This window comes from Solenopsis invicta, chromosome 3 (genome assembly GCF_016802725.1).
Source record: "Solenopsis invicta isolate M01_SB chromosome 3, UNIL_Sinv_3.0, whole genome shotgun sequence".
Classification (NCBI taxonomy): Eukaryota; Metazoa; Arthropoda; class Insecta; order Hymenoptera; family Formicidae; genus Solenopsis; species Solenopsis invicta.
Window position 1 is genome coordinate 24314062 of NC_052666.1, and position 25700 is coordinate 24339761.

The 25700-nt window shown below is 34.6% G+C and overlaps 1 protein-coding gene across 4 annotated transcripts in view; it reads right to left on the bottom strand.

Moving 5' to 3' along the window:
• Nucleotides 1-25700, bottom strand: part of LOC105197189 (CD151 antigen) — a 154460-nt gene that overhangs the window by 104874 nt on the left and 23886 nt on the right. Inside the window, exons 2-3 of one of the 4 annotated variants that reach the window (XM_026136848.2) lie at nt 21147-21187; nt 1606-1699 (exon numbers count right to left, since the gene is read on the bottom strand). The gene's annotated coding sequence lies outside the window, so the exon portion shown is untranslated. Of the gene's footprint in view, nt 1-1597; nt 1700-21146; nt 21188-25700 lie in introns of all 4 variants that reach the window. The other 3 variants (XM_039447243.1, XM_011163438.3, XM_011163441.3) reach the window with 3 other exon arrangements.

A 25700-nucleotide genomic window follows, 5' to 3' on the forward strand; every position in this document is an offset into this window, starting at 1 on the left:
ATCGATAAATCACTTTGCCCGTCGATTTCCACGGTGGAAGCGCGCCAAGGCGAGTCCCGAATGGCCCTCCGCGAAATATAACGCAGCTCGCAACTGTTATTTCGGCCAATTAGTTATCCGCACGGCACCCGCAGCGTGGAAAATAGCGCGCGAGACCGATAAACATATAGACCGATAAACATATAATATCGATTCACGCGCGATTATAAACGGGCACGTTACAGATACATCGAGCGCGGAGAATTTAAAAGAACCGGACAAATTTTGTTGTAATGAATATTAAAGGTATCGCGTTTCTCGCGAGACCAGTATTTTCCTTGAGATGTAATTTATAGCTCCCACGCATTGTGTTTGCTCAAAGCCTTTTACGGGATTCCCTTGGAATTCGCGCTTGCGGGAATCTTTGGAAATTCCAAGGGCGCGGCGCGGCGCGGCGTGTGCCGTGTCGTCGTAGCGGTCTCTTTTTCAACAAGGGCTCCCAAAGTCGTCGGGGAATACCGCTTAACGAGACGGTTCAACCCGTTATTCCGTTTAACGATGGCACAAAGGATCCGGAACCCTGTGACGTTTCGCGGAAGAAGCCCAGGCCTTAATGAGGTTATTTTTCACATTTCATGCGCGGCAGCGAGAATGCGCGCAGCGAACGGCAAAACAGAACTGGAGGTAGGTATCGCGTGGGCTGTCGAGAGAGAAGTATCGGCTTCAATCAAGGCCTGATGAAAAGGGAGATTGAGATCGAGAAGGCACGGAGTCCCTCTCGGAAGAGAGACCTTTCACCTAATGGTTTGAGAAACTATTGAGAAACCATATCTGCCGGCACACGCCAGCGTGGCCTTTTATGGTAGCGCAAACAGATCGCGCGGTAACGCACGTCGATCGAGCCACGTTGTGAATGTATCCCCTTTTTACGTTTGCACGTCGCATTTTCCGTAACTATCTTTTTTTCGATTTCCCCCGGAAACCTACGCGATCAATCGTATCAAAAAATGCAGAAAATCGTATGGGACGAGGGAACATATGTATCGTACATATTTTCCGAGATATATATAAAATATACGTACACGTACGTATTGTGCAAGCTGTGATGGCGTGCATCGCTGACAGAAAAATTTTAGCCACGCTTTTTTATGTTTCAATCATTCATAAAGGAGAAATTATTATTATTGCTAAAAATTATTATGATTAATATTATTATTATTATGGTCGTGGTCACTGTCAAAGATATAATATTTGTCCGCGAACGAAGCGTTGTCAAAGAGCAAGTGGAAGAAAGTCACCGATACAGGCATACCATTTTGTTTTCGAGTAGTATTTCTCAAAGAAAATCATACAAATTCTAATTCTTATTCTTGCTTTTCAAAGAATGGTTTTCAACAAATTTTATATAGAAAAAAGTCATGAATACGCGAACTTAAGGTTTTCATTTCTTTATTTATCCAAGCAGATTACGTTTATACGTTTACATGCCAGTATTGACGATTTTCCTCTGTATTATATTATAGCTGTAATCGATGATCGCTCGTACCGCTTGTACGTACGCGAAACGATTGCATTCTGTAAAATTTGTGCTTTAGTAGAAATCTAGTGTGATACTAACTCACTCACCCTGAATCATTGGCGAACAACGTCCGGTTGACCCTTGACGCACATGTCTATTTCAAAGTCCTTGAAAATGATCTACTCCACACGATTGTTCGATCTGGAACAAAAATTTTAATTGTTGTTCAGTTGATGATTATCGTGCAGAATAACGCGTACTTTTGAGTTAACGTTCGTGGACGATTGCGCCATGTGAAATTGTATCTACAAAGTCAATAACATCGATACATGGGAGAAATCCGATATTTGATGACATACATTCGAGAACGTGCTTCTTGTATCAAATGCTTTAAAAGCCGGCGCGTTACGCGAGTAAATTAATCACGTCGGCTATTTTCATTCGCGCCAACGAATTAAGCGCGAGAGGAAAAGTTAAAGTGCGCGAGGCGTATAGCGAACCAAACTTTTAACGCACTCACTAACAGAATGAATATAATCGAAGCGCAATTTATAATAGCGATTAATCTTTTTACTTAAATATACTGTAAGTTATTCAAGAACTCCAGGAAGTACGTTGAAAATTAAATGAAGAGAAGCATAATGCTCGCTAAATAGGGTGATTTACCGCATTTACTTACATACTCCGCTCATACAAATGCCGGGAATTAGCGAGATAACGCGAAGATTACGACGATAAAAGTAGCTGCTTTCCGGCACTGGTGGTTAACACGGGCAGTAAACCACTCTTTGCCTATATCGTTCCGCGCCGCGAAAGGGGAGCGAGTTATAAACGATGCCCGGAACAACGTTAACTCGTTGCTGGATGCGCCATGCAAACGCGATCAGATTTACGGGCATTTACGGCAATAAGCCACGACCTAGTAACATAGCCGATTGCACGAACATAATATTAAAACAGCTTTCAAAAACGAAAACGTGATCAACAAACAGACATTACACGCAAAATGTTTTTCCAATCTCTACTTCATTTTTGCAAATAAAAAGCAAAATTTGCCAATTCAACTAAAATAAAAAAAAAACAGCGCGTAAATTAATTAGGATATTTTGCTTTACATCTTTATCAGCTAAAGATTATTAAAATTAAAAAATTGTAGACTATTTAAGTTTACTTTTTTTCCTAATCAACGATAAAAAATTTTGGGAAATATCCGATTTTTGGCCCTGAATCCCCAAATGCAAAGAGGAAAATATCGAAAAATTTGGCTTGTAATAGCTCATACAGCGAAAATGATTTTATTTTGCTGTAGTTTTCGGTTAATAACTTTTAAATGAGCAACTGGATCCAAATAAACTTTTTCACGAATATTTTTTTAAACTTTTATTAATATATATAACAAAAATGATTTAATTTGTAATGCTACTTTTTCGTCAAATTTACAAATGAATGCTACAAAATATGATTTTACACAAAAACTAAAAGTAAACAAAAAATTAAATAATTTTTATACCAATAAGAATTATGTTCAAATATATAAGTATTCAAACGTATTAGTAGAACAATTTATAGAATTAAAAAATTTTTGGTAATACTTTGAGATATGCCACATATAACCTTAGTTATAAATTTACACAAAAGTAAGACATCAGCAATGTTGTTGCTATAAAACCCGCTAGAAATATATAAAATAAAATGATTGAGACAATAAACAGCATATAAATGCGCTTAACTATAGTAAGTATTATATTATGACGTATTTTAACACACATTAAAATATATGTAAAACTTTATAAAATACACAAAACTTGACATTTCAATTAAACCAAAGGAAAAAGTGTGTAAAAACGGAAATTAAATATTCTATGATATCGACATGAAAATAACAACATTTATATAGTCCGTCTATTTTTACAGTTTCACTTATTGAAGGAGCGATCATAAAACTTGTCCCGTGAAAAGTTAAACAAATTTTATCTCTGTCTCGACGGATCTACATTGCAGATATTTTATAAAATGGTTCTCGGAAAATACAGGGGCTTCTCCCAGCGCGATGGTTTAATATCTATATTTTCGCTAAACCATATCGCTGCATAATTTCGCATCGTAACGGATTGTTTTCTTTCGGACAGATATCGCGGTGTGTTCGAAGCACGACGCGTTGCACTTTGCATTTTTTAGCGAGTCATACAGAGTCTCATATGCTGCTGCACGCGGCAGCGACAGGGGCAACGGCAGCATCAGCTGTGACTGCAAATCCCCGACACCGGTGCATCATCCGGGATGCAGAAGGAATAGAGATGGTGCATCGGGGACAGCCCTCTTGGGTCGGTCGACTTCCGGTGCACCGTCTGCAATTCCGTTTTGTAATATTAAATTCGCTTGGGGATGAGTACGCTCCGAGAGGCGCACTCTGAAGAACGATAACGTTCGGATCCATTGGGAAGAAAAAAATAGGTACAGCAAGCGAGGCAAACTATCCTGTAAACTTCGTTGAAAGCGAACAAATCGACTCTTTGCTCTTCAAAGATCCATGGAAGCGTATACTTCGAGTGAGCAAAGATATTTTCCTCGAAATATAAGTTGATAACATATAGAAAGAATTTACGCAATAAAATGTTTTAAGAATGAACGGAAAGATAAAAATAACATTATGCTTAATAAATTGACTACGAATTTTTATAAGAACAGTTTATATGCCCACTTTGTCAACAAATTTTTATTGCACTAAATAGACGCGTTGCTGCCGTTCCGAATCTCTAGTTTTTCCTTACTACTCCCTTACTACATCTTTTATACAAATAGTCTAGACGTAAAATGCGTTTTTAAGTGGTAAAATTCAAAATGGATCTTATTTAGTGCTGCGCGTTATTCGATTCAGGTGTTCGATAATTTTACGCGTTCAATAATAATGTCACGCTAATTATAACAGAAATGAATGCAAATATGTTTTTATGCGTTCATTGACTCATTTAATATTTTTTCAGGAAGAAATCAGCGAGAGAATTTTGTGACATTCGCATAGACATAGGATATGAAACTGTTTTCACAACTCTCGCCAGGAATTCTTAATATCCGGGCTACATATTTGTTCTCGCCTCTAGAGAGGAATATCTTCCTCTCATCTGGAGCAAATTAATGTGAGAGCACATCAACCTCACATGACGCAGGAGGTCGGAGTGCGTCATAGTCGGTAAAAACACATTAGCTGGATTCATTCCCCGCTTCGTGCGGGAACACATTCGCAAAATGTTCTTTGTAGGATATGAAAAATCGTAACAACGAAACGTGTACGCCAGGAGCGCATGGCTAGTTGAAGACGACATTAATCTCTCGGAAACTCATAAATGGCATATTGTTTATACAACGTACTATCTTTATCATCTACGAAAAGCGCGGAAATTTATTGTGAATTTTTTTCTGCCTATAGTTCGCATAAGTACAATATTTTTTGCAATGTTATACACGTTACGTGACATTGGCGCAATACGTTTTATCTCTTTTATCAGACCTTTATCTTTTATCATTCCATCCACGATAAGCATTTTCCCATGGGCCTACCACTCTCATCTTGTTCCCTTGGTCAGGCCAGCGCAATACAAAAAAAAGAAACGGGAGAAAACTTAACGTTTTCAGATCTTCGAAAGTTTAGAAGTTCGAATTGAATGTCAAAGGACCGCGAAGTGGCATGGAAAAGAAAATCAGGCGCGGAAAAAGAAACGGTTGTAGCGAGAAAAAGAGAGCTTCGTGAGGAAACTTTTTCTCCTGCTGGGGATACCGGAAAGCTCCCTTTGACTCGCTTCTCATTGCGAGTCGTCAACAATATCCGATGTATCAAAAACCATCAGATAGAAAAATAACAAGACTTCTTCTCAGATATATTATTCCGCGATCGGAAGATGAAGACAGATACATTTTTAGACATTTTCATAAAACAAATACATATAAAAAATAAACTCTAAGAAAAGTCTGATAACAACCAAACCTAAATAATAATTACTAAATATTATTACTTTGGTAAAATAATTTGATCAACAAATCACAGAAAAATTCATAGTGGTGGTACCTATGAAAATGATAACTATAAATTTTATATGTAGAATTAATGTACATAGTTAAAGTACATAATTAAAGTTTTTATTGCAATAACTGTAAAATAGCGTGTGTATGTATTACCACAGCAATATTTGTGCAACTGTTTGTTTATAGTAAAAAATAGCACTTCAACTATAATTATGTGGTTATATCGATTTTATTACAAATAAATTATGACAATTATATACTTCCAATGTAAGTATGGCCGATTAATATACGATTGAAATAACTATAAGAGCAGCAATGCAGGACTCTAAGTGCTAGAAATAAAAACAGGGAATTTCGAGTTCGAATTTAGTCGATTCAATTTTTCCTACATTTTTGCATTACTTTTTATTATTATTTTATTTTGAATTACTTTTGTATTACTTTTTATAATTTATCCAACAATTTCACTATAAATAATTAATATTACTGTACTTTTTTAATTCATAAAACTTATTATTGTTTTTATTACAACTTTGTAACACGCAGTTGAGGTGCAATATATTTTCCATTAATTTATAAGCAGCTGATGTAATTTTTTATCTCTGAAAGTATAATAACTATTTATGCTTACTTTATTAAGATTTCTTTTTGACTAAGATATTACAAATAATTCGCAAATAGCTCGCTTAATAATCGCTAAATTATATCATGTGATGTATCTTCAACAAACAATCTTTAGGAAGATTTAAAGCGTTCGAAACTTTTATACTATAATTGCCAATATTTGGGGCAATGTTTCAGATCCCATTTCCAGTCTCACCATTTACCAATCGAAAAAATCTGGTCGATGGAAGCTCGTTCGGTTTATTGCGGGCTGAAATAGAGAACGAAAATCCCTGGCTGCTGTGAATAGTAATCCGCGCACAGACTACATACAGAACGATTTCGCTCGAGTATTTCGATTATCCGAGCAATGTGCAAGTCATTTGTACAATATTCAAATATTATGTGCCTGCCGTGACATGGCCAGTTTCATGTTTCATGTTTCATCGGTTTGTAATTCTGAATTGCACTCGATCTTTCATGTCGTGTGTCGTGTCGCGTCTCATAAACGAGCAGCGTTCCCTACGGTTTACATGATACTGCGTCTCGTGAGCATTTTAGGAAATAAATATTCCATGGAAAAATCTCGAATAATTGATCACTATAGTATCGCGATCGGAAAAAGTTGAAAAAATGGCACTGGACGCTGGTTAATTTGGCAGATATTTATTTTGCGTCCTAAAATAATAAATACATTTAATTAATATACGCGTATGTATATTTTAGCTTTTTGTGCGTGCACATTTTGTTTATAATACGCATTACAAATATATTTTTGCCGCTGGCTGCGACGTATTAAATATGCTCTTGAAAATATGCTGCATGCAGCCTGATTATTAGAAAAAATAGAAAATAATATTATTTTACAAGAGATTATATTTATGTCATGCACACATTATAATCTGTATAAATTAATCTACCAAAAATGAAAAAAAAAGCGGAAGAAAAAACGTTCGAGATAAAGCAAAAATACAATTCAACTCGTATTTTGTAAAATGGAAAAATGAAAAAGGGAAATCGAGGAAATGCCGATGCACTTCGTTCTGGCATATATATCCGCATCATTTATAATAAATATATTCCGATTCGCAAGCAATATTGAAATTTTTCCTTTGAAGGAATTACGCAATATGTATCCTCTTCATCACTTTTTTAAACCATACATGTTTCATGCCAAAATACTCCTTATTAGAACATTTTATGTTTTATGCAACAGATTATATTCTCATGCATAATGCCATTTGTCGAAAGAAACAAAAAAACACAGAAATATATAAAGCTAGATTTTTAATCAATTTAGAATTAATTTTTTTTCTTTGAACAAACTTAAATATAAGACCTAAAGGTAATAAGTAAAATAGACCGATTTTGATTTCTGGAATAACAAGTAAAAACAGTATATTTTTTTTAAATTTTTGAGCTGCTGAATCTTCCTTAAAAAATTTTAATTTGTCGAAAAATGATTAAAATCAGCTAAATATATAAAAAAAATATAAGAAGCTATTATAAGAACAATATGTTAATAAAAAAGTACAAAAAATATAGTCAAATAAACAATATTAAGTGAAAACCTACCCTAGAAGTTTGAACCATATAAATTAATAAATAAAGAAAAGACTTTATTCGGTTAAAATGGACATATAAAAGAATAACAATACTCTCAAGTGCAGTCATGATTTAAAGTAGTTCTTATTGATAATGTCTTTGTTTTTAAACATTGATAACGTTTTTTATTTCTGCTTTATAAAGCAAAACATGAACTATTAGAGATGAGAACATTATTATATTTTACTAGAAGGAAAACATGAATTAATATATTTATAAAATTCAACAACAATAATTTATGATACTATTATAGATATTTAATATATTCATATAGTAATTTTAATATTTCCCCAACAAATTAAAATTTTTTGAAGATCAGAATCGGAATCACAGCAGATCAAAAGCTATCGAAAAACATACCATTTTTATTTGCCATTTCAAAAACCATTCAATCAGTTTATTTTATCCATCATCCTTTTAATAACAAAAATTTTTCGCTAGTAAGAATCTCAAAAAAATTCAAGATTAAAACAGTCTAAAAATTGCAATATCTTTAATAAATTTGGAATTAATTTGTTCTCGAGGAAACTTAGCTCAAACCCTAATTTTCAATAGTGTATAAATATTTTTTGTTATTAAGAGTTTCATCATATATTGTACATATACTTTTTAATTATAGCGATATCAAATCTTAAGTCAAAGTTTCTTTTAATTAAAGAGAATTTACGATATACGTATTTTAAGTTATACATCAAAAATCTATCGAAAGTTTATTTTTCAATTAAATTATTGTAATCAAAACACGGCAGTTTACGATTGTTGGAGCAACTCATGAAGTCTTGCACCGGAACACGGACAGAAGAGAATCAGATGCCACGATAATCCACGCTTACTTTTCCAACCACTTCATTCAGTTACCTCGACAAAAGTCTATATGATATCCAAATATTAGATATCCCGCGCACGGTGTCGAGCATTCACTTTCCATCGATTCGCAGCGATCCGGAAATCTACCGGATCTTTCGCAGAGCGGTGTGCTGCAGGCCGCAGCCAGATCCGTTTTATCGTCGTCCGTAGCGAGTAATAAAGTTTTCATCGTTTCGACCGCCGGCTGCGCGGAAATGCAGTTTCCCTGTTAGCGGCTGAGCGTACACACAGTTTCTGAACGGAGAGAACGGGCGAAGCACAGCATGGATTCGGCAGTAGATCGACGGTCATTTTAATCAATCAGCTATCTACTTGCAAGCAAGCAAGCTCCGAAAGATGTAGGGCAGGTTAAGAGGAGTATTTTAAAGGAAAATGATCAGACGCGAACATAAATCACATTTATAGATTCTAACAAGATTTCTGTTCTGCAGCACCTTATAATCATTTCAATTAATTGATATTCGTATGATGCACTTCCTAATTACATATATATATATTAAGCCTTTCAATCTTTAGTACAACCACATCTAACTTTTTATCTGATCTACACTGTCATCGCAGTTTTCGGACATCCAGGAATACAGTGAACAAAAAGTTTCGATGATAAAAATATTTATAACCAGTAGTCAAAACAAAAATAAAATAATATTTTGTTGATATAACTAAACACACTAAATAGAAAATATTGTAGTAGACATAGAAAATTCTTACTTTTATATTACATAATACTTTCTTTTTATCAAAAATAAAGGCAATATATTACAATCTTGAAAAAAGATCTCTCTCTCTCTCTTTCTCTCTCTCGTTTACTTATACCCCCTAGTACTTTTGTAATTTATTATTACATGTAGATTTGCTCAAAGAATTTTTTTTATAATTTTAGTAAAATTTATTAAAATTTAACTACATCAATAAAGTTTTGTTTAATTTTGCTACATTTTACTAAAAATATAATATTTCGAAACGCGTGTAGTTTCATAATTTTGAAGGTAAATAGTCTAAATTTATAGAAGAGAAAATTCTCTAAATTTTCTCCGCGAGAAAATTCCCCCCGTGTACTTGGACGAGTAAATCAGCATAAACTCAAAACAGTTAATTTAAGAAGATGCACTGCTGCAATCTAGACGCAAAAGAAACTTTCTACTTTGAATAAGCAATAATAAGTCGAGTATTAGACTGATGAATAATACAAGAAATAAAAAGAAAAGCCATTTTGCAATCAAAACGGATCTTGATGCTTAATAATATTTTCATAACAATTACTAAATATATTTTTTAATTTTATAAATGATCATACCAACCATCGAGGAGCATGTGGTGATATTTACCGCAATAATTAATATTAGTTTGAAGAAACAACTTTCTTCAGGCGTAAATATAAAAATAAGTTGAGTGAATAACACGAGAAACAAGAAAAAATAGCATTCTTCGATCCTACTACTTTCTTAATACTTAATATTTTCATAAAATTTTTTTCACAAACTTTTGCAGCAATCTCACTTAATCGCAATCTCAAGTGATTAATTATGTAATAGTTGCACGTCTCTTCCATGGATGGTAAATGATAAGCGAAGAAAGCACAAAAATGACAATTCACAAACATGCAATAAAAAAAACAACGTTTATAAACAGTTTGTATATATAAATGAGGCAAGTGTCTGGGAACTTTCCGACAGCGTATCCGTTTTATAATGAAAATTTTCACGGTAATGTGATTTATCAGGAAGAATCGTTCTCGGTGAATAGCGGAGCGGTTTTAAGATCTTAGCCAAAGCGCTCGGCTCTCCGGAGCACGGTTTCTATTGTGTTTCTTTAGCGAAATTCCCGGAGCAATTTCGAAACCAGCACAAACGAGTCGCCGATCGTTTCAGGGGAAGAAACTTTCGTGGACCAGCTCCAATTTTTCCGCGACGCCCGACGACGGTGATCCGTATCGCCGCCACGCTATAGACGTTACGTTTCTATGGCTTTTAACAAATGGATTTCTCTCATTTTGCGTCGGCAAAACGAGTGCCACTATCGACCAGCGGGCATGTCTGATGGATTCTGAGAGTTAGCGCTCTTCGCGCTCCACGAAGAACAGACACAAAATCCGATTACATTTTATTATTTATTTGATCCTCCAAATGCAAACTCGTTTAGCGCACGACGCATTGTGGGATTATAAGATTATAAAGAATAACAAAATAGGGATAAACAGGAGAGAGTATGAGAAAAAATGAGACAGAAAGACCACAAAATGAAGTAGCAAGTGTAAGCGATTAACCAAAGGGATCGTCGTTAGAATTAATTAAAAGATAATTTTGATTACATAACAAAAGATTTAATAAAAAAGAAATTCATTGAGGATATTTTAATTTTGATTATCGTTGTCATTGTATTCGCTCCAATAAAGTTATATCTATCAAAAGGTCGTTATATTGGTCTCTTTCGTTACGGGAATTGAGTTCTCTGTGTTTCTAAGCTGTCTGATTGCCCTTCTATTCGACAGGAAATTCGAAGACGATTTCACTTAACGAAGTAAACGTAGATATCCGTCCATCCGTCCAGAGCCAGCATGGCTTGAACGCGACTGCTCTCGTGGCTCTTTATCAGTCGACATTTTCCCATTCAGTTCTTTGCTGCGCAGTTATCGTTCCCATTTGAGATACGCTTCTCTCTAACAGCATCTATTAAACCGGTAATCAGCCATGCCGTGTCCTAATCACGCGAGCAACTTTCGATATTAAATTTTTGTAACGATTATCGTCCACGTCGCATTGTTCCATCTCTGAATTTCTCTATCTCTCTCTCTTCGAGACACGACGTTTAATTAATAACCAAACTCGCGGCAGGGGCTCCGAAATGGCGCTTATCACGAACATATTCAGTGCTGGTCTGCGAAGTCATAACCGAGGTCAATTCAGAAAAGGCGGCTATACTGACGGCGCTACGTTGTCTAACAATGCGGCGGACACTTCGCCGTAATTTGGCCGGCCAATAGCAGGGAGATAACTGCGTTATGTGGGATTTCGACCCGCCTCGAGAGGGGGAAATTTCAGTGGGATAGCGCAAGCAGACCCCGGGGTGCAATCCACTTACATAGCTAATACCCACCGCCGCTCGTGCACCGTCGGATAGCAAGTATTCTATTAACATCGGGACATTTTGGCGACATCAGTCCCAAGGATATTCACACCTCAAGTGAAACTCTGGTGATTGTTTAAAGATAAACAGTGTCGCGCCAAGAACAATTGAATTTTTTTTTCTGTGGGAAATATATAAATTTTTTTTCTACTTACTTTTTTTGCGACTATTTCAACTTTTACAATAGAATATGAAAAACGTGCCTGATCCCTACAAATCTCGGTAACTCACGTCCGACCATTTTTTTCATCTATGATAAAGTGATTCAACAAATCTCTAAAAATTCATGAACATACTTTTAAATTTTAGAACAAACGTCTGTACTTTATTTTAAAAAAATATAAAATTTATTTATCAAATATTAATTACACAAATTAAAGGGTTAGAGTTATTTGATTTAAAAAATTACAACTTTTTATATAAATGTATATAAAATGTTATTAAATAAAAATAATGTCTTCCCTAAGAAACTCGTCGTTGTCTTGCTCGCATATAATGCGATTTGACGCCTCATTTCTGTTCTTTAAATCTTTTTTTTTTTTTAAATAAATAATTAACAAAAATAATTTTTAAATAAAAACAAACATTTAAACATTAATTTAGAATAAAAATAGAATATTTACAATATTAATAATAGGAGAATATAGATACAAAAATACAACTAATTAAAAATGAGCTTTATTCGTATGAGTCGTAGCTGAATCTTGGTACTGACATTTTTGTGTGATTTTTATCATATACCTTTTCAAATTTCATTAAACTTACAATAATTTTTAGAGAATTTTTAATTTTCAAAAAAAAGGCAGTTGCTTTTAAGCTCGAGTTACTCGACATAGAAATTAACTCGATCCTGTTCTCAGGGATCGACGGCCTCAATTGTACTACAGTACAGGTTCGCTTCATCACAAACTTTTTTACGAGGAAATAAGGATTAGGGGGTATTATTCTTTGCGACTACAAAAAACCATGAATTGATCGAATACTAGTTACTTTTAGGTGTAGGGAAAGGGTTAATCTCATATAATAAGAAAAGTTTACTGTAATTGCAACTTGTAAAGCATAATGAAGAGTTTTTGATATAATATTAAGACAATTCGTAAATTATTATAATTTATGTTATTGTCTTTCTTTTTGTTGTATCCATAAATTAATATACATTATAATACGATCATTGTGCAAATATTTAATTGAATCGAAATATCAATTTATTTGAATTCACACAAAAAATATCATATCAACAATTATTGCTTCATATACATAAACTAGAACATAAAATCTTTAAAAAATTTAATAATCTTAAACAGACATAACTTTTGCTTCTTTACATGAAAAAATTTAATATATTATAATATTTTATAAAAAAAAATATATTTATCTTTATTCAATAATAATATCGGATAAAAATAAGAATATCTTCAAAACAAGAATTAGAACTTTTTATCACTATTAGGTATTATCAAAAACAATCGTGTTTTTTAGATGACTTACAATATTAACATAAAAATATTTTAATGTTGAAATTTAAAATCATTATCATAATTTAAGAATTGTATTTAATTTATATTCGGACTTTAGTGACTATTATTATTAAAAGTCACGATTAAAAATTATATCGAACAAATAACTCTCTCCAGCATTCACATTAAGATATACTCTTTTTATGGTAGTGGCAATCTGACAACGTTATTTGCGGCATTTAAAAAAAGATCAACGGATTAAGCACCTTTGTAGTACAGATGCCACATTAAACGATCACTCTATAGACGCATTAGTCTCTCTCACATATGAATAATTCTTGGGTGTCCAGTGGTTTGAACATCGTCATGTAAAATTCAATAAAAAAAGCACAGTTTTGCGTAAACACTGGAGAGAATTATTTGTCCTTGTATATTGATATCATTTTCAACTGAATAATGTAACAAAAATTAAAAGTCTGAATAAAAATAAAACATAGTGATATGTGGTTACTTTTTGTTTATTTAAAAAATTGTATACAGTTCATATTGAGATAGTTTTACCCCATTCTGTATATATGAAACAATGATTGTTGACTTAATACTAATGTCTTTTTTGTAATGTTTGCAAAAAGTAAATCGATTAACGTTATGTATTCATATCTTATAAGACTTAATTAAATTTCTGCTCCTATTACATTACATTACATTTTACTCGCAATTTATTGCACCATTCATAATGGAATCTGTCACAGCACAATAAAGCGATCAATCCGGATCGGACTAAACGCACCGAAGAGTCCGGTGCGTCCAGCTGTCGGAGAGCCCGTATAATCTTCGCGGCTGCCTAATCGGCTGAATCAATGATCAGAGAGACAGAGCTCACGATAACATTCACGAATTCATCAAGGATCCGTCGTGTAGCGCGAGTGCGAGTAGAGTAAGAGCGTGTGAGATACTACCCCGGGAGCGTGATTGAGGCAATCGGAGCCACTTTGTCAAGGCGCGACCCTTTCATTGAATAAGAGCAAAGGGACACGATTCATTTCAGAAGTGGGACGAGCAGATTAGATCTCGCGTCCGCTACGTGTGCGGCACCGACAGCCGTGATTAGCAAAATGGAAATGGCATTGGTAAAGCTCGATCCGGAATCGTGGCCCATTGAGAACGGGATCTCCGTCTATGCACATGCGGATAAGTGATGTCTATTGTACTGCGTGAAGGAGCTGCCATTAGCACGCACACGCCGCGCCATTAGCGTGAGGCACGGCTGTTTATCGGTGGCTAAAATATATCGTTTGCTACGACAGAGTTTAATTGATTCGTCCGGGAATTCTTAATTACGAGCGGCATCGAGTGCGATTACGTGCTTGTGCGCCGACTACGCAGTTGGCCGGGTATTACGGCGCGGTAATTTTTCTCGATCGCCATGGATGGTTTAATTAATTTAGCGTCGCCCGCGTCGTCTGCGAGTAATACAGAAATAGCAGCAAACCGGTTTATATATATATCGGCTCAATGCGCCGATATATATGCGCAATACGATAATTTATGTATTTTTACGCAATTTAATATTTCCTTAAACTACATTTCTCCATTATTACGTCCACACTTGGAAAGTAATTCATATTTATATAAGCGGAATTATATTAGAAGGACCAAATATTAATGTCATTTTTATAAATAGTGCAAACAGTACATAGTTTTGATAACATAACTTATTATTTATTCAATAATATAGTTGTTATCATTTTTTATGATCTATTTATTTATTAATCCTTTAATTTCTTTTTCAAAGAAGCTAATTTCATTCTATAACATGATTCTAAACCATGTGTAATCATAAAACGCAATAAAAAGTTAGAGCTTGAAGATGAGAGGTACTCTCTCATCCACTGTATCCATCTCATCGAACTATTATCTTTTCCAATTACTGGAATTACTTAACAAAAAAAAAAAATATATATATATATATATAAGATATTTAAATTTGTAAATAATAGTCGAATCGCTTTGTTCACATTTTCGAATCAAAGCCGGTTGACGTTTTTGAGAAAGGAATTAAAAGTTTAATAAATAAGTGAACGACCATAGAAAGAGATGATAACAATTATAATTTTGAATAAACATTAAAACTATATATTTATATTATTTATAAAAATAATTCCGGTCTATATACCGTATCTACTTAAAATTTAATTTATCAAGTATAATCTATGTTTATACATATATAAGAAAAATAAATGATATCAATAAAAACTTCATACTATAAAAAAAATTGGAATATAATGTATATGTATAAGATCTCGATATAGTAGTACGTAGGTGTCTATTGATGTTTCATAAATCCTGTGTAAGTCGAGTTCGTCGATAAAACTGACGACTCCAACATCGCCTTAATAATTTCTAATCTGCGCGCTAGTGATATTCGATTTTTGACATTTCAGTTCTGCGAGACATTTATAAGAAGAGTAAATAATTGTGTGTGTGTAGGAGAATAAAGCATACTCGAAGAGTTCGCTATGTATTGCGATATTGGGACTTGTGTCACGATTCGCATCGTGACTCACGATGTATTATTAGTTACTGCTCGTTCTTTCGTGATCTCTACGTAAGAACGGCTAGTAAACAGTTCCTGATATTTCTCTTCATGACCGAACTGGTCTAAACTTACGGGACAAGACGTAACAGAACCGTAGGGAATACGCCGAACACAGCTCGATAAATTTATCTACAGTTTAGTATTTACCTATGGAAGCTACGTATTTATATATGCACATGTTACATCCGTGTAAATGCTGATAACATTTTCTCTCATTTATTTTGTTTCGATGTAAGATGGATGAAGAAGGAAAGCTAGAGCGATAAAATGGTCGTAATAGAAAATTAATTATTCAACGTACTAGTACGACTAGTAGTAGTATCAGCCAAGCATAATTTCCGGGCGTGGTTAGTGCGACAACAACGACAAATTCTTATCGATACAGTTACTCCTACTCAGAGTCTAGACTGACTTGTAATAATTAGATGCCGGGAAGGTCATTAAGAAATCACTAGTGCGTTAACAGCGACTAATAACATGAAAATTGTAGGCAAATTATAGTTTTATAATTACAAGGAAACAAATTATATTCAAATTTGATTTATAATTACAGTCTTTAATGATTACTAATAAATTGTAATTTATTAAAAAACCGAATGTTCGAAGGTATGCGAACGAGAAACGATTAATCATTTGGCGTGGCGTGCACTTCGATTCGATCCTTTGTAACGAAGTTTCGCGTAGCCTTTGCTGCGAGGCCGAGGTGTGCGATCTTAATCGGCGAAGCTGGAGTAAATGAGGCTAATTAGGATTTAACGTATGCGGTCGGGCTAATGAAGCTCAACGACCGGTGGCAAGTTTGCACCGGAACCAGTAGTTGGCGTAATCGAGGTAACTTCACGTTCAAAAGACGAGATATAGCTTCCTGCCATGTGTCTTAATGCGCTTTAGCGACTATAAACGGCTTAACAGGAGGTTGACGCCATAGCCATGTAACCAAAGCAACGCCCGCGTAGGTAATGCCTCGATTAATAATAGTACTTAAATTCGCCTACTGTAAACGTCGACGTCACTTATGTCACGTTATAACAACAAGATCGAAAGCGGGAAATTAGCAAAAACTTTAACTTATTACTGTTATATTATGTTATACGTTAAATAAAAAACTACAAAATTTAAAAGAACTTGAGACAATAAATAAAGTTCTAAGAAATCGGGGTAAATAGTGAGTATAGGGGGAGGGGGAAATATATATACATATATATATATATATAGAGAGAGAGAGAGAGAGAGAGAAAATCTGTCTCTCAAAAATTTATTTATTTATTTATTTAATTATTGACACTTTAATTTTCAAGAATTCGTATTTTATTACACTTAAAATTTAAATTTTCATAAGAAATAACATTTTGTCTGTACATAAATCAAAAAAGATTGCTAAAAATCTAGAAAAAAATATTTGATCGTAATAACACGTATATATGGATGTCACTTTTAAGAGACATTTCGCTGATATATCTCAATACGCTTTACATGCAATAAGAAGATAGATGTGTCATATGGCGCCCGATGAAAAGTCTGATGCAAGTGTCGATTTCAAAATAAAAATTGTACGTGATCACGCTTTTTAGTGTAACATGATATTTCTTATACCGTTTCAAAGTGCTTTTATGTATTATAGGTATATTTCTTTATAAAAAATAATATACTCGTAAAAAAGACCTGAGAAAAGTGGTCCAGTGATACAAAATGTAACGTCACTTGTTATTAAGATCTAAAAGATCTCTTAAAAGAATTATACACAAAAACTACTTGATTAACTTATATAAAATATTCACAGCTAAAAATAAGAAATTTATACTATTAGATATTTATGTAGTTATATATCCAAAGAAAAATTTTCGGGATCAATATTGCTCTTCTATGCATTATAAAATTATTGTTCTTCTATGCATCATAAAATTGATATAGAGACATAATTATAATTAATCTCAGTTGAAAAATATTTTATTGTTAAATAGGAAAATTCTTAAATCAAAAATAAAATAATCATGCTGCCATTAATTGTCTGACACATTTAGATTAGACAATAGAAATTTGTGGCAATCGCATAATATTATATTTTTATTTAACAAGAGAGGCTAAAGAAAATTTGAAGAACTTTTTTCTAATAAATATCACAAAGATCTACAAAGGAGTTTGCTTCGTGGATAACAAAAAGCTTGTCCCACAGAGAAAAAATCCATAAAGACGCGCTTTACGCGTAAGCAAAGTTTGCTAAACTTTCCGCGAATGCATTAATTATAATGCACCGCATCGAATCGTTTTTACGGGAAAGCGCTTATTCACACGGCCCTCTATCGATGGTGTATATTTAGTAATTAATCGTTATAACATGCGTTATAACATGGAGTAAATGAATTTTATTCTAAATGTTAGAATACATAAGCTGAAATTTATTATTACTCTTGTCTCAAGAAAATAAGTTAATCTCATTTAATTCAACAGAGATTCAATTCGAGAAGAATAGGAATTATCGATCTCATTTTATTATTGCTTTATTTTTATATTGTACAAAATGTTGCAATAAAATTAAGTATGTCAAGAATATTTTTAGTTCCATTATTAAAAATTTTTTCTGATTGTAAAACGGTAGTATTGTTTGCAAAATTGTTGTCTTCCAAGTTTTATAGCTTCTTGACAAAAGTAATAAACGATATAAAATTATTCATTGTTACTGACTACTTTACATTTAATTTTTTAAGTATAATATAGTTTTTAAAAATACAATTTTAACAATTTTAGTTAATAAGGTTTCTAAAAAATAAGATAAATAAGTGATCTTTATTTAGCTCAGAATATCTTAAATTATTTCCTTAACTTGAACTATAATAATTTCAAATTGCCATGTGTAATATGTATATATAAAATACTTTATTAAATAGAGTTTGAAAAATTCTATTTTTAGAAACTCTAACGAATAATCTTTAAAAAATAAAATTAATTAAATGGATCTTGTTCAGCCCAGATACTTTATACAATATCACACAGGAGTTTAAACTTATTACAGTTCAATTTAAGATAGTAAATCAAAGCTCATGTACATGTATATATGTTTTCAAATGGATATGAAGAGAAACTTCGTGATTTGTATAATAAAGAAAAAATTAATGTAGAAAAAATTGATATAACAATTAAAAATTTGATTTAAAAAAATAGAGGGCAATTGAGCTGTTAAAAATGATAGCTATTTAACATAACCGTGTGTGCTGTGCGGTCGTTCCCACGATTGAGATGCCGAACAGAAGATGTCTAGTACTTCTCCGAGGTTAAAACCATTTCTATGAAAGAACAGAGTGCCATGCCAACACAGCACGGTTCCTAACGAATGACTTCTGTGTGCGAGTCTACGTATACATATATACGGAGAAATAATGCGCTCCGAGTGAAAAATTCGAGTTTCAAGGTATGAACAACCCGGAGGCGGAGACGCGAGTAACATCTACGAAAGAATCCGAATAGTCGGAAAGAAATTCCCCGCGGATTTAGGAGGCGTAACAGGTGATTCTTCCTCATCGCAGGACACGTCTCCGTGGCACTTTGAAATATGATTTAGCTACGACCTTTACACAGCTCGTGTCGCAATTAACATTGGTGAATAAAAGCAATAACTCATCTCGGTAAAAAGTAGTGATTTATGCTCGTTACGTTGCTACATGAAATACCAAATTCAACTAAAAAGATATACAAATTGTCATAATTTTGTAAAAATCTTTGTCATATATATAATTTTTTAAAAAACTCAAAAAATTATAAATATTATTAGTTTAGAAATTTTTATTACATATGATATACGTATATTTGTGCCAAAAGTACAACTCATAAATCGAATTACAAAGATTTTCCATATGAAAAATGCGTGAGTTTAAATTTCGTCCTACGTTCAGCTTAATACCTTGTTTGTATTCAACTATTCCTCTGTATACAGAATGTTAAGTATCGCGTGTTTTACAAGTTTGATAAATTATTACAGCCCCTACGAACCTCGTGTCGCTCCGATGTCGTGTTTAATATCGGATAGAGAAAAGCAATATGTAATGCTATGACACGATGATTTCTCGCGCCCGCGTTCGCAACAGGTCAAGGGATTATACTTAACCCTGACGTAGGACAGAAACGCTCTCTCTCTCTCTCTCTCTCTTTCCTTTGCCCTTCTCTACTACCTGAAGATTATGAGACCCACCGGTACGCCGAGTTCGCCCGACCACGTAATTCTGTCCTTTCAGAAGAATCTCAACAGGTTTTATTTGCTAGCAGGTATATAAATACCTGGGAGCCAAGCGTACGTTTCCTAGCGGAGGGTCACCACCCGCTCGTAAACGAGCCTATTCCGCCACGATGCTTTGACGTGAATGAACAACGACGATAATCATGGTAATTACAACTATTAAGTTGGCACAGCCATTTTAACACAATCAAATGCGACTCATATAGAAATTATTTGTTATTTTTTGGTCTATTTACGATTTTTTTGTTCCAGCTGTTTCGCTAAAAACAATGGCTGTGCTAACTTGAGATTAAAGTTACCACAGCCATTAAGAAAAAAAAAAGAAAATTACAAACCAAATACGTATTTTTGTAGTGCTATTTCTTTGCTAATTTTTTGCTCAATTTAAAATTTTTTGCTGCAGCCGTTTCGCTAAAAACATGGCTGTGCTAACTTTACTTTTAAACTAACACAGCCATTGTTTTTAGCAAAGTAACTGAAGTAAAAAAAAATCGTAAATAAACCAACAAATTAGAAAAAAATAGCAAATTATTCTTGTGAAAGTCGCACTTGATTAAGCGGAAATGGCTGGCCAGATTAATAGACGTACATTCTCACTGCATTTTTTTCACTACCTTGTAAGTAATAAATTCAAAAATTTAATTTAAATTCAAAAGTTAATGTAAGTAAGTATAATGTAAGTACTTGAAAAGTGCAGAATATTTTACATAATCACTTTATATATTTTATATGTTATTTTATATAATAAATTTGATGATAAAAAATATTTCGTGATATTTTCAATTTTCTGAAAATCTTGCAGGTGTAAGCGTTTGGCAAAAAAATGTATGAGAATATTTTTTTACACATACTTGTGTGTTTATTCTACAAATTTCAGACGTGTGAAATATAGTGTGAGAACACTAGATTTTCCCGTAACGTTCATCAAAATAGCGCTAACAGATTAATATTGTAAAAATACAAATTTTATTTACCTACTGAAGTGTACATTTACGTGCAATAAATTGTTGAATAAAAATACTTTCAGGAATATATATTGATATATTAATCTAGCGTAGCGCATCCATTTTAAAGAGCAATGGATCTCTATCAATACATTCAACAGAGATTCATTACTAGATTAAAATATAATTTTTCACTCACCGACACACGATGCGCAACAGCGGAGTTTTCAATTTTTTAATCTGTAAAATATAAAATAATTCACATTAAAATATCGTCTGCAGTAATTAATATTACAAAAGCTGATTACGTTACATTGAGTTTTTTTTTATCTTTGTCCAGTAGTATTCTAATATATTTTAATATACAATTTTATGTACATGCATGTATAGTTTGATTTTCGAAATATTTCTTACGCATGAAATTGCAAACAAAACTGTTCTAAATTCCGAAATTCTGATGCAAAACTCTTTTTTTAATTTCGTCTAAAGTGGACTCTAATTTACCAAAAATGAAACATAATTGAAAATGAAATGGACCGCGCACGTTCGCGTTTGTTCGTCGCTATTCCATCAATCAAAGAAGATTGGAAAACGCGGCTCTTACGTGGACCGGAGATTTATTACGGCGGAATCGCGATGATTTTTGTCGAGCTACCAACAGTTAACAACGTATAAATAATCTTACCTGAAGAGTTGATCCGCCGTCGCCCGATACTCGTCCCGAGCCTCCGCCTCCTCTCAGATCGCGTGCACAATCAAACACTCGCGAACGATATGATCAATTACGATCGCGTGCTAATTATTAAAACAACGCGCGACACTTTGTTGACGGCACGTTGCTCCCAGCGCGCGGCGATGCGACATCATCAGGCAGCGAAAGAGACACACGACCGAACGAGCTGCCTGCACACGGCAAACTGTTCGGCATCGATGATAACACGCGATACATTGGCCGGACGAATGTCGCGATGATTCGCGCGGGATGAATGTATCTTGTTGACTTCCACGCCGTCCCGCAAGAACAACACGCACGTCTCAGAGCGATCTCGCGGTCTCGTCCGAATGTTTATTTCACTGCTTTCATTACTCCCGAAAACACCGTACGTGCAAACGCCGCTCGCCATATTGATGACGTCATGCGATGGGTACGTACGGCACGAAGCTCGCGGCGAGAGAAGCTCGTCGTCGCTAAGTTCACGCTTTATGGCGAGGAGAAACGGGCGCGGAACGGTTCGTTGCGGTGTAAACACGACGGTCACCCTGTACTCGCGTCCGTCGCTCGGCGCACGGCGCGGCGGCGACGAGTCAACACACGCGTTTCAAGACGATCGTCACCGTACACAAGACTCATTTCACTCCATAACACTGCACATAAACATTGGCGAATCGTGGTTGTGAAACACACTCGGCGAGACACACGGAGGTCGTGCGGTCCGCGCTCGTCGAAATGCGTAGCCGCTACGCCACTAATCCGTCGAATGCTGGTCCCGTCGGCTACTGCCGCTACTGGCCCATCGCCCGTCATCCACGCACCTCACGCATATCACGCACGGCTCCTCGTTGCACGATGCTCGGAGTCGAAAATCGATCTCCCTGCGAATCTACCTACCGCAATGAATCGAGACACGAAATCGATCCGCGATCGACCGCCACCCGCGATGCTTCACTACTAGACCGTGGCGCGGCGAGGCGCTAGAGTGGAGCATTGCGGAAGTTGGCGGACGGACGTGCGGTGGATCGTGGATCGATTTCGTGTCGCGTGTCGCGTTTTGTCGCGGTAGATCCGCAGGAAGCTCGATTCCGACACACGTGTAATAATCGTGCGACAAGGAGCCGCCGCGGTACGCGTATTTCGGCTGCCGACGAGTGACGGGCGATGGGCCAATAGAGTCAACGAGGGGACAGCATTCGACGGACTAGTGACGTAGCGGCTACGCAATTTCGGCGAGCTCCGATCTCGCCGCGTGTATCTCGCTACGTACCGAATTCGAGTGTAATGTGCAGTGACGGGGAGTAAAATGAGTTTTGTGTACCGTGACGATCATCCCGAGATGTGTATGTTGACTCTTCGCCGCCGCGCCGCGCGCCGAGCGATGGACGCGAATACAGGTGACCGTCATGTTTTCCGCCCGTTTCTCCTAATGCGTGAACTTAGCGACGACGAGCCTCTCTCGCCGCGAGCTTCGTGACGTACGTACGCGTACCAGTTCGCATGACGTCATCAATATGGCGAGCGGAGTCTCTTTGCACGTATATACGTCCGAATTTTCGTGAGTAATCTGTGGCGAAATAAACATTTGGACGAGACCGCGAGATTGCTCCGAGACGCGCGTGTTGTTGTTCTTGCGGGACGGCGTGAAAGTCAACAAGATAACTTCACCCCTCGCGAATCATCGCGACATTCGTCCGGCCAATGTATCGCGTGTTATCATCGATGCCGAACAGTTTGCCGTGTGCGCGCAGCTAGTTCGGTCGTGTGTCTCTTTCGCTGCCTGATGATGTCGCATCGCCGCGCGCCGGGAGCAAAGTGTCAACGCCGTCAACAAAGTGTCGCGCGTTGTTGTAATAATTACGTCGCGATCGTAATTGATCATATCGCTCGCGAGTGTTTTATTGTGCACGGGATCTGAGAGGAGGCGGAGGCTCGGGACGAGCATCGAGCAACGGCGGAACAACCCTGTGGGTAAGATTATTTATACGTTGTGAACTATTGGTAGCTCGGCAAAAATCATCGCGATTCCGTCGTAATAAAACGCGATCCGTTTCATTCTCATTAAAATATGTTTCATTTTCAGTAAATTACAGTTGTTTGCATAGTCCGCTTTAGACGAACTCTGAAAATAGAGTTTTGCGTCAGAATTTCAGAATTTAGAACAGAGTTTTGTTTGCAATTTCGTGCGTAAGAAATATTTCAAAAATCAAAAAATACATGCATGTAAAATTGTATATAAAATAAAATTGTATATTAAAATATATTAGAATGACAAAGAAAAATAAAAACTCAATGTAACGTAATCAGTTTTTGTAACATTAGTTACTGTGGACGCTACTATAACGTGAATTATATTTATTTGTATTTTACAGATTACGAAGTTGAAAACTCCGCTGTTGCGCATCGTGTGTCGGTGAGTGAAAAATTATATTTTAATCTAGTAATGAATCTCTGTTGAATGTATTGATAGAGATCCATTGCTCTTTAAAATGGATGCGCTACGCTAGATTAATATATCAATATATATTCCTGAAAGTATTTTTATTCAACAATTTATTGCACGTAAATGTACACTTCAGTACGTAAATAAAATTTATATTTTTACAATATTAATCTGTTAGCGCTATTTTGATAAACGTTACGGGAAAATCTAGTGTTCTTAAACTATATTTTACACGTCTGAAATTTGTAGAATAAACACACAAGTGTGTGTAAAAAAATATTCTTATACATTTTTTTGCTAAACGCCCGCAAGATTTTCAGAAAATTGAAAATATCACAAAATATTTTTTATCATCAAATTTATTATATAAAATAACATATAAAATATATAAAGTGATTATGTAAATAATCTACATTTTTCAAGTACTTACATTATAACTTTTGAGTTTAAATTAAATTAAATTAATTTTTTGAATTCATTACTCAGTTACAAAATAGTGAAATAAAATACAGTAAGAATGTGCGTCTATTAAGCTAGTCATTATTTTTAACAAAACGGCTGGAGCAAAAAATTGTAAACAGATAAACAAATTAGCGAGAAAATAGCAAATAATTTCTGTATGAACCGCATTTGATTGTACTAAAATGGCTGTGCCAGCTCAATAAAAGTGTGGTAATTAAAGAATGATTTTAGTTGTATTATCGATGTCAAGGTAATAGCAGTGTGATATTTTTGAAGGATTTTTTATGGATTTACACCGAATAAATCCCCAGGAATCAATTAAATATTTTTGTTAATTGAAACATGCAGAAAAATGCAAAATCAAATTTAGATAGCTTGAGAGAATAATTAAATTGGTCATTTCAGAAACCCCATTAGTTACAAAATCTAATTTTTGAAAAACTGTAAAACCTTGGTTTTTACAACTGTAGTACTAAATGTATGTAAAAAATATTTTATTATCTCGTATATTAAGTGAGTGGAACATATTATTTTTAAAATTTATTTTCAAAGAGAAAAGTAATTTATATAGTATGAAATAGAATTTTTTTAATTAAAAAATTTTGTAAGTATAATGGCAGACTCTTCTAAAAATGTTACAAAATAATAGGTATCTTAGAAAGATATGTAACTTTATTGTTGAATACGCAACTCATGAAAAAAAGCAAACTCGTAACTCTGAATTTCAGTGTGTTAAAATGATTTACAACTAAATATATTTTTATACAGCATGATTTAAGGAAAATAATCACTGACTTATAATACTTCTCATGTGAATGTTTTTAAACAATCGTACCTAGGAAAGGAAAAAACAGTAACTTGGGTGAAGTGATTAGTGAACAAATTGTATATTTCTTTTTTCTGATTTCCAAACTTTTTATTATGATATTTCAATTTTGACAAAAATTAATGAATAGGATTTCTGAAATAGTTGATTCAATTTTTGACACTGTCGTAAGGTCGTCATAAATTATAAAATTTATATACACGCAAATATATTTTTTATTGTATACGTAGAATGACATTATTTGCTTTAATATTACTACCAGCAAGATGCAACTATAATTTTGTGAAGAATTAAAAATAAATTACATTCT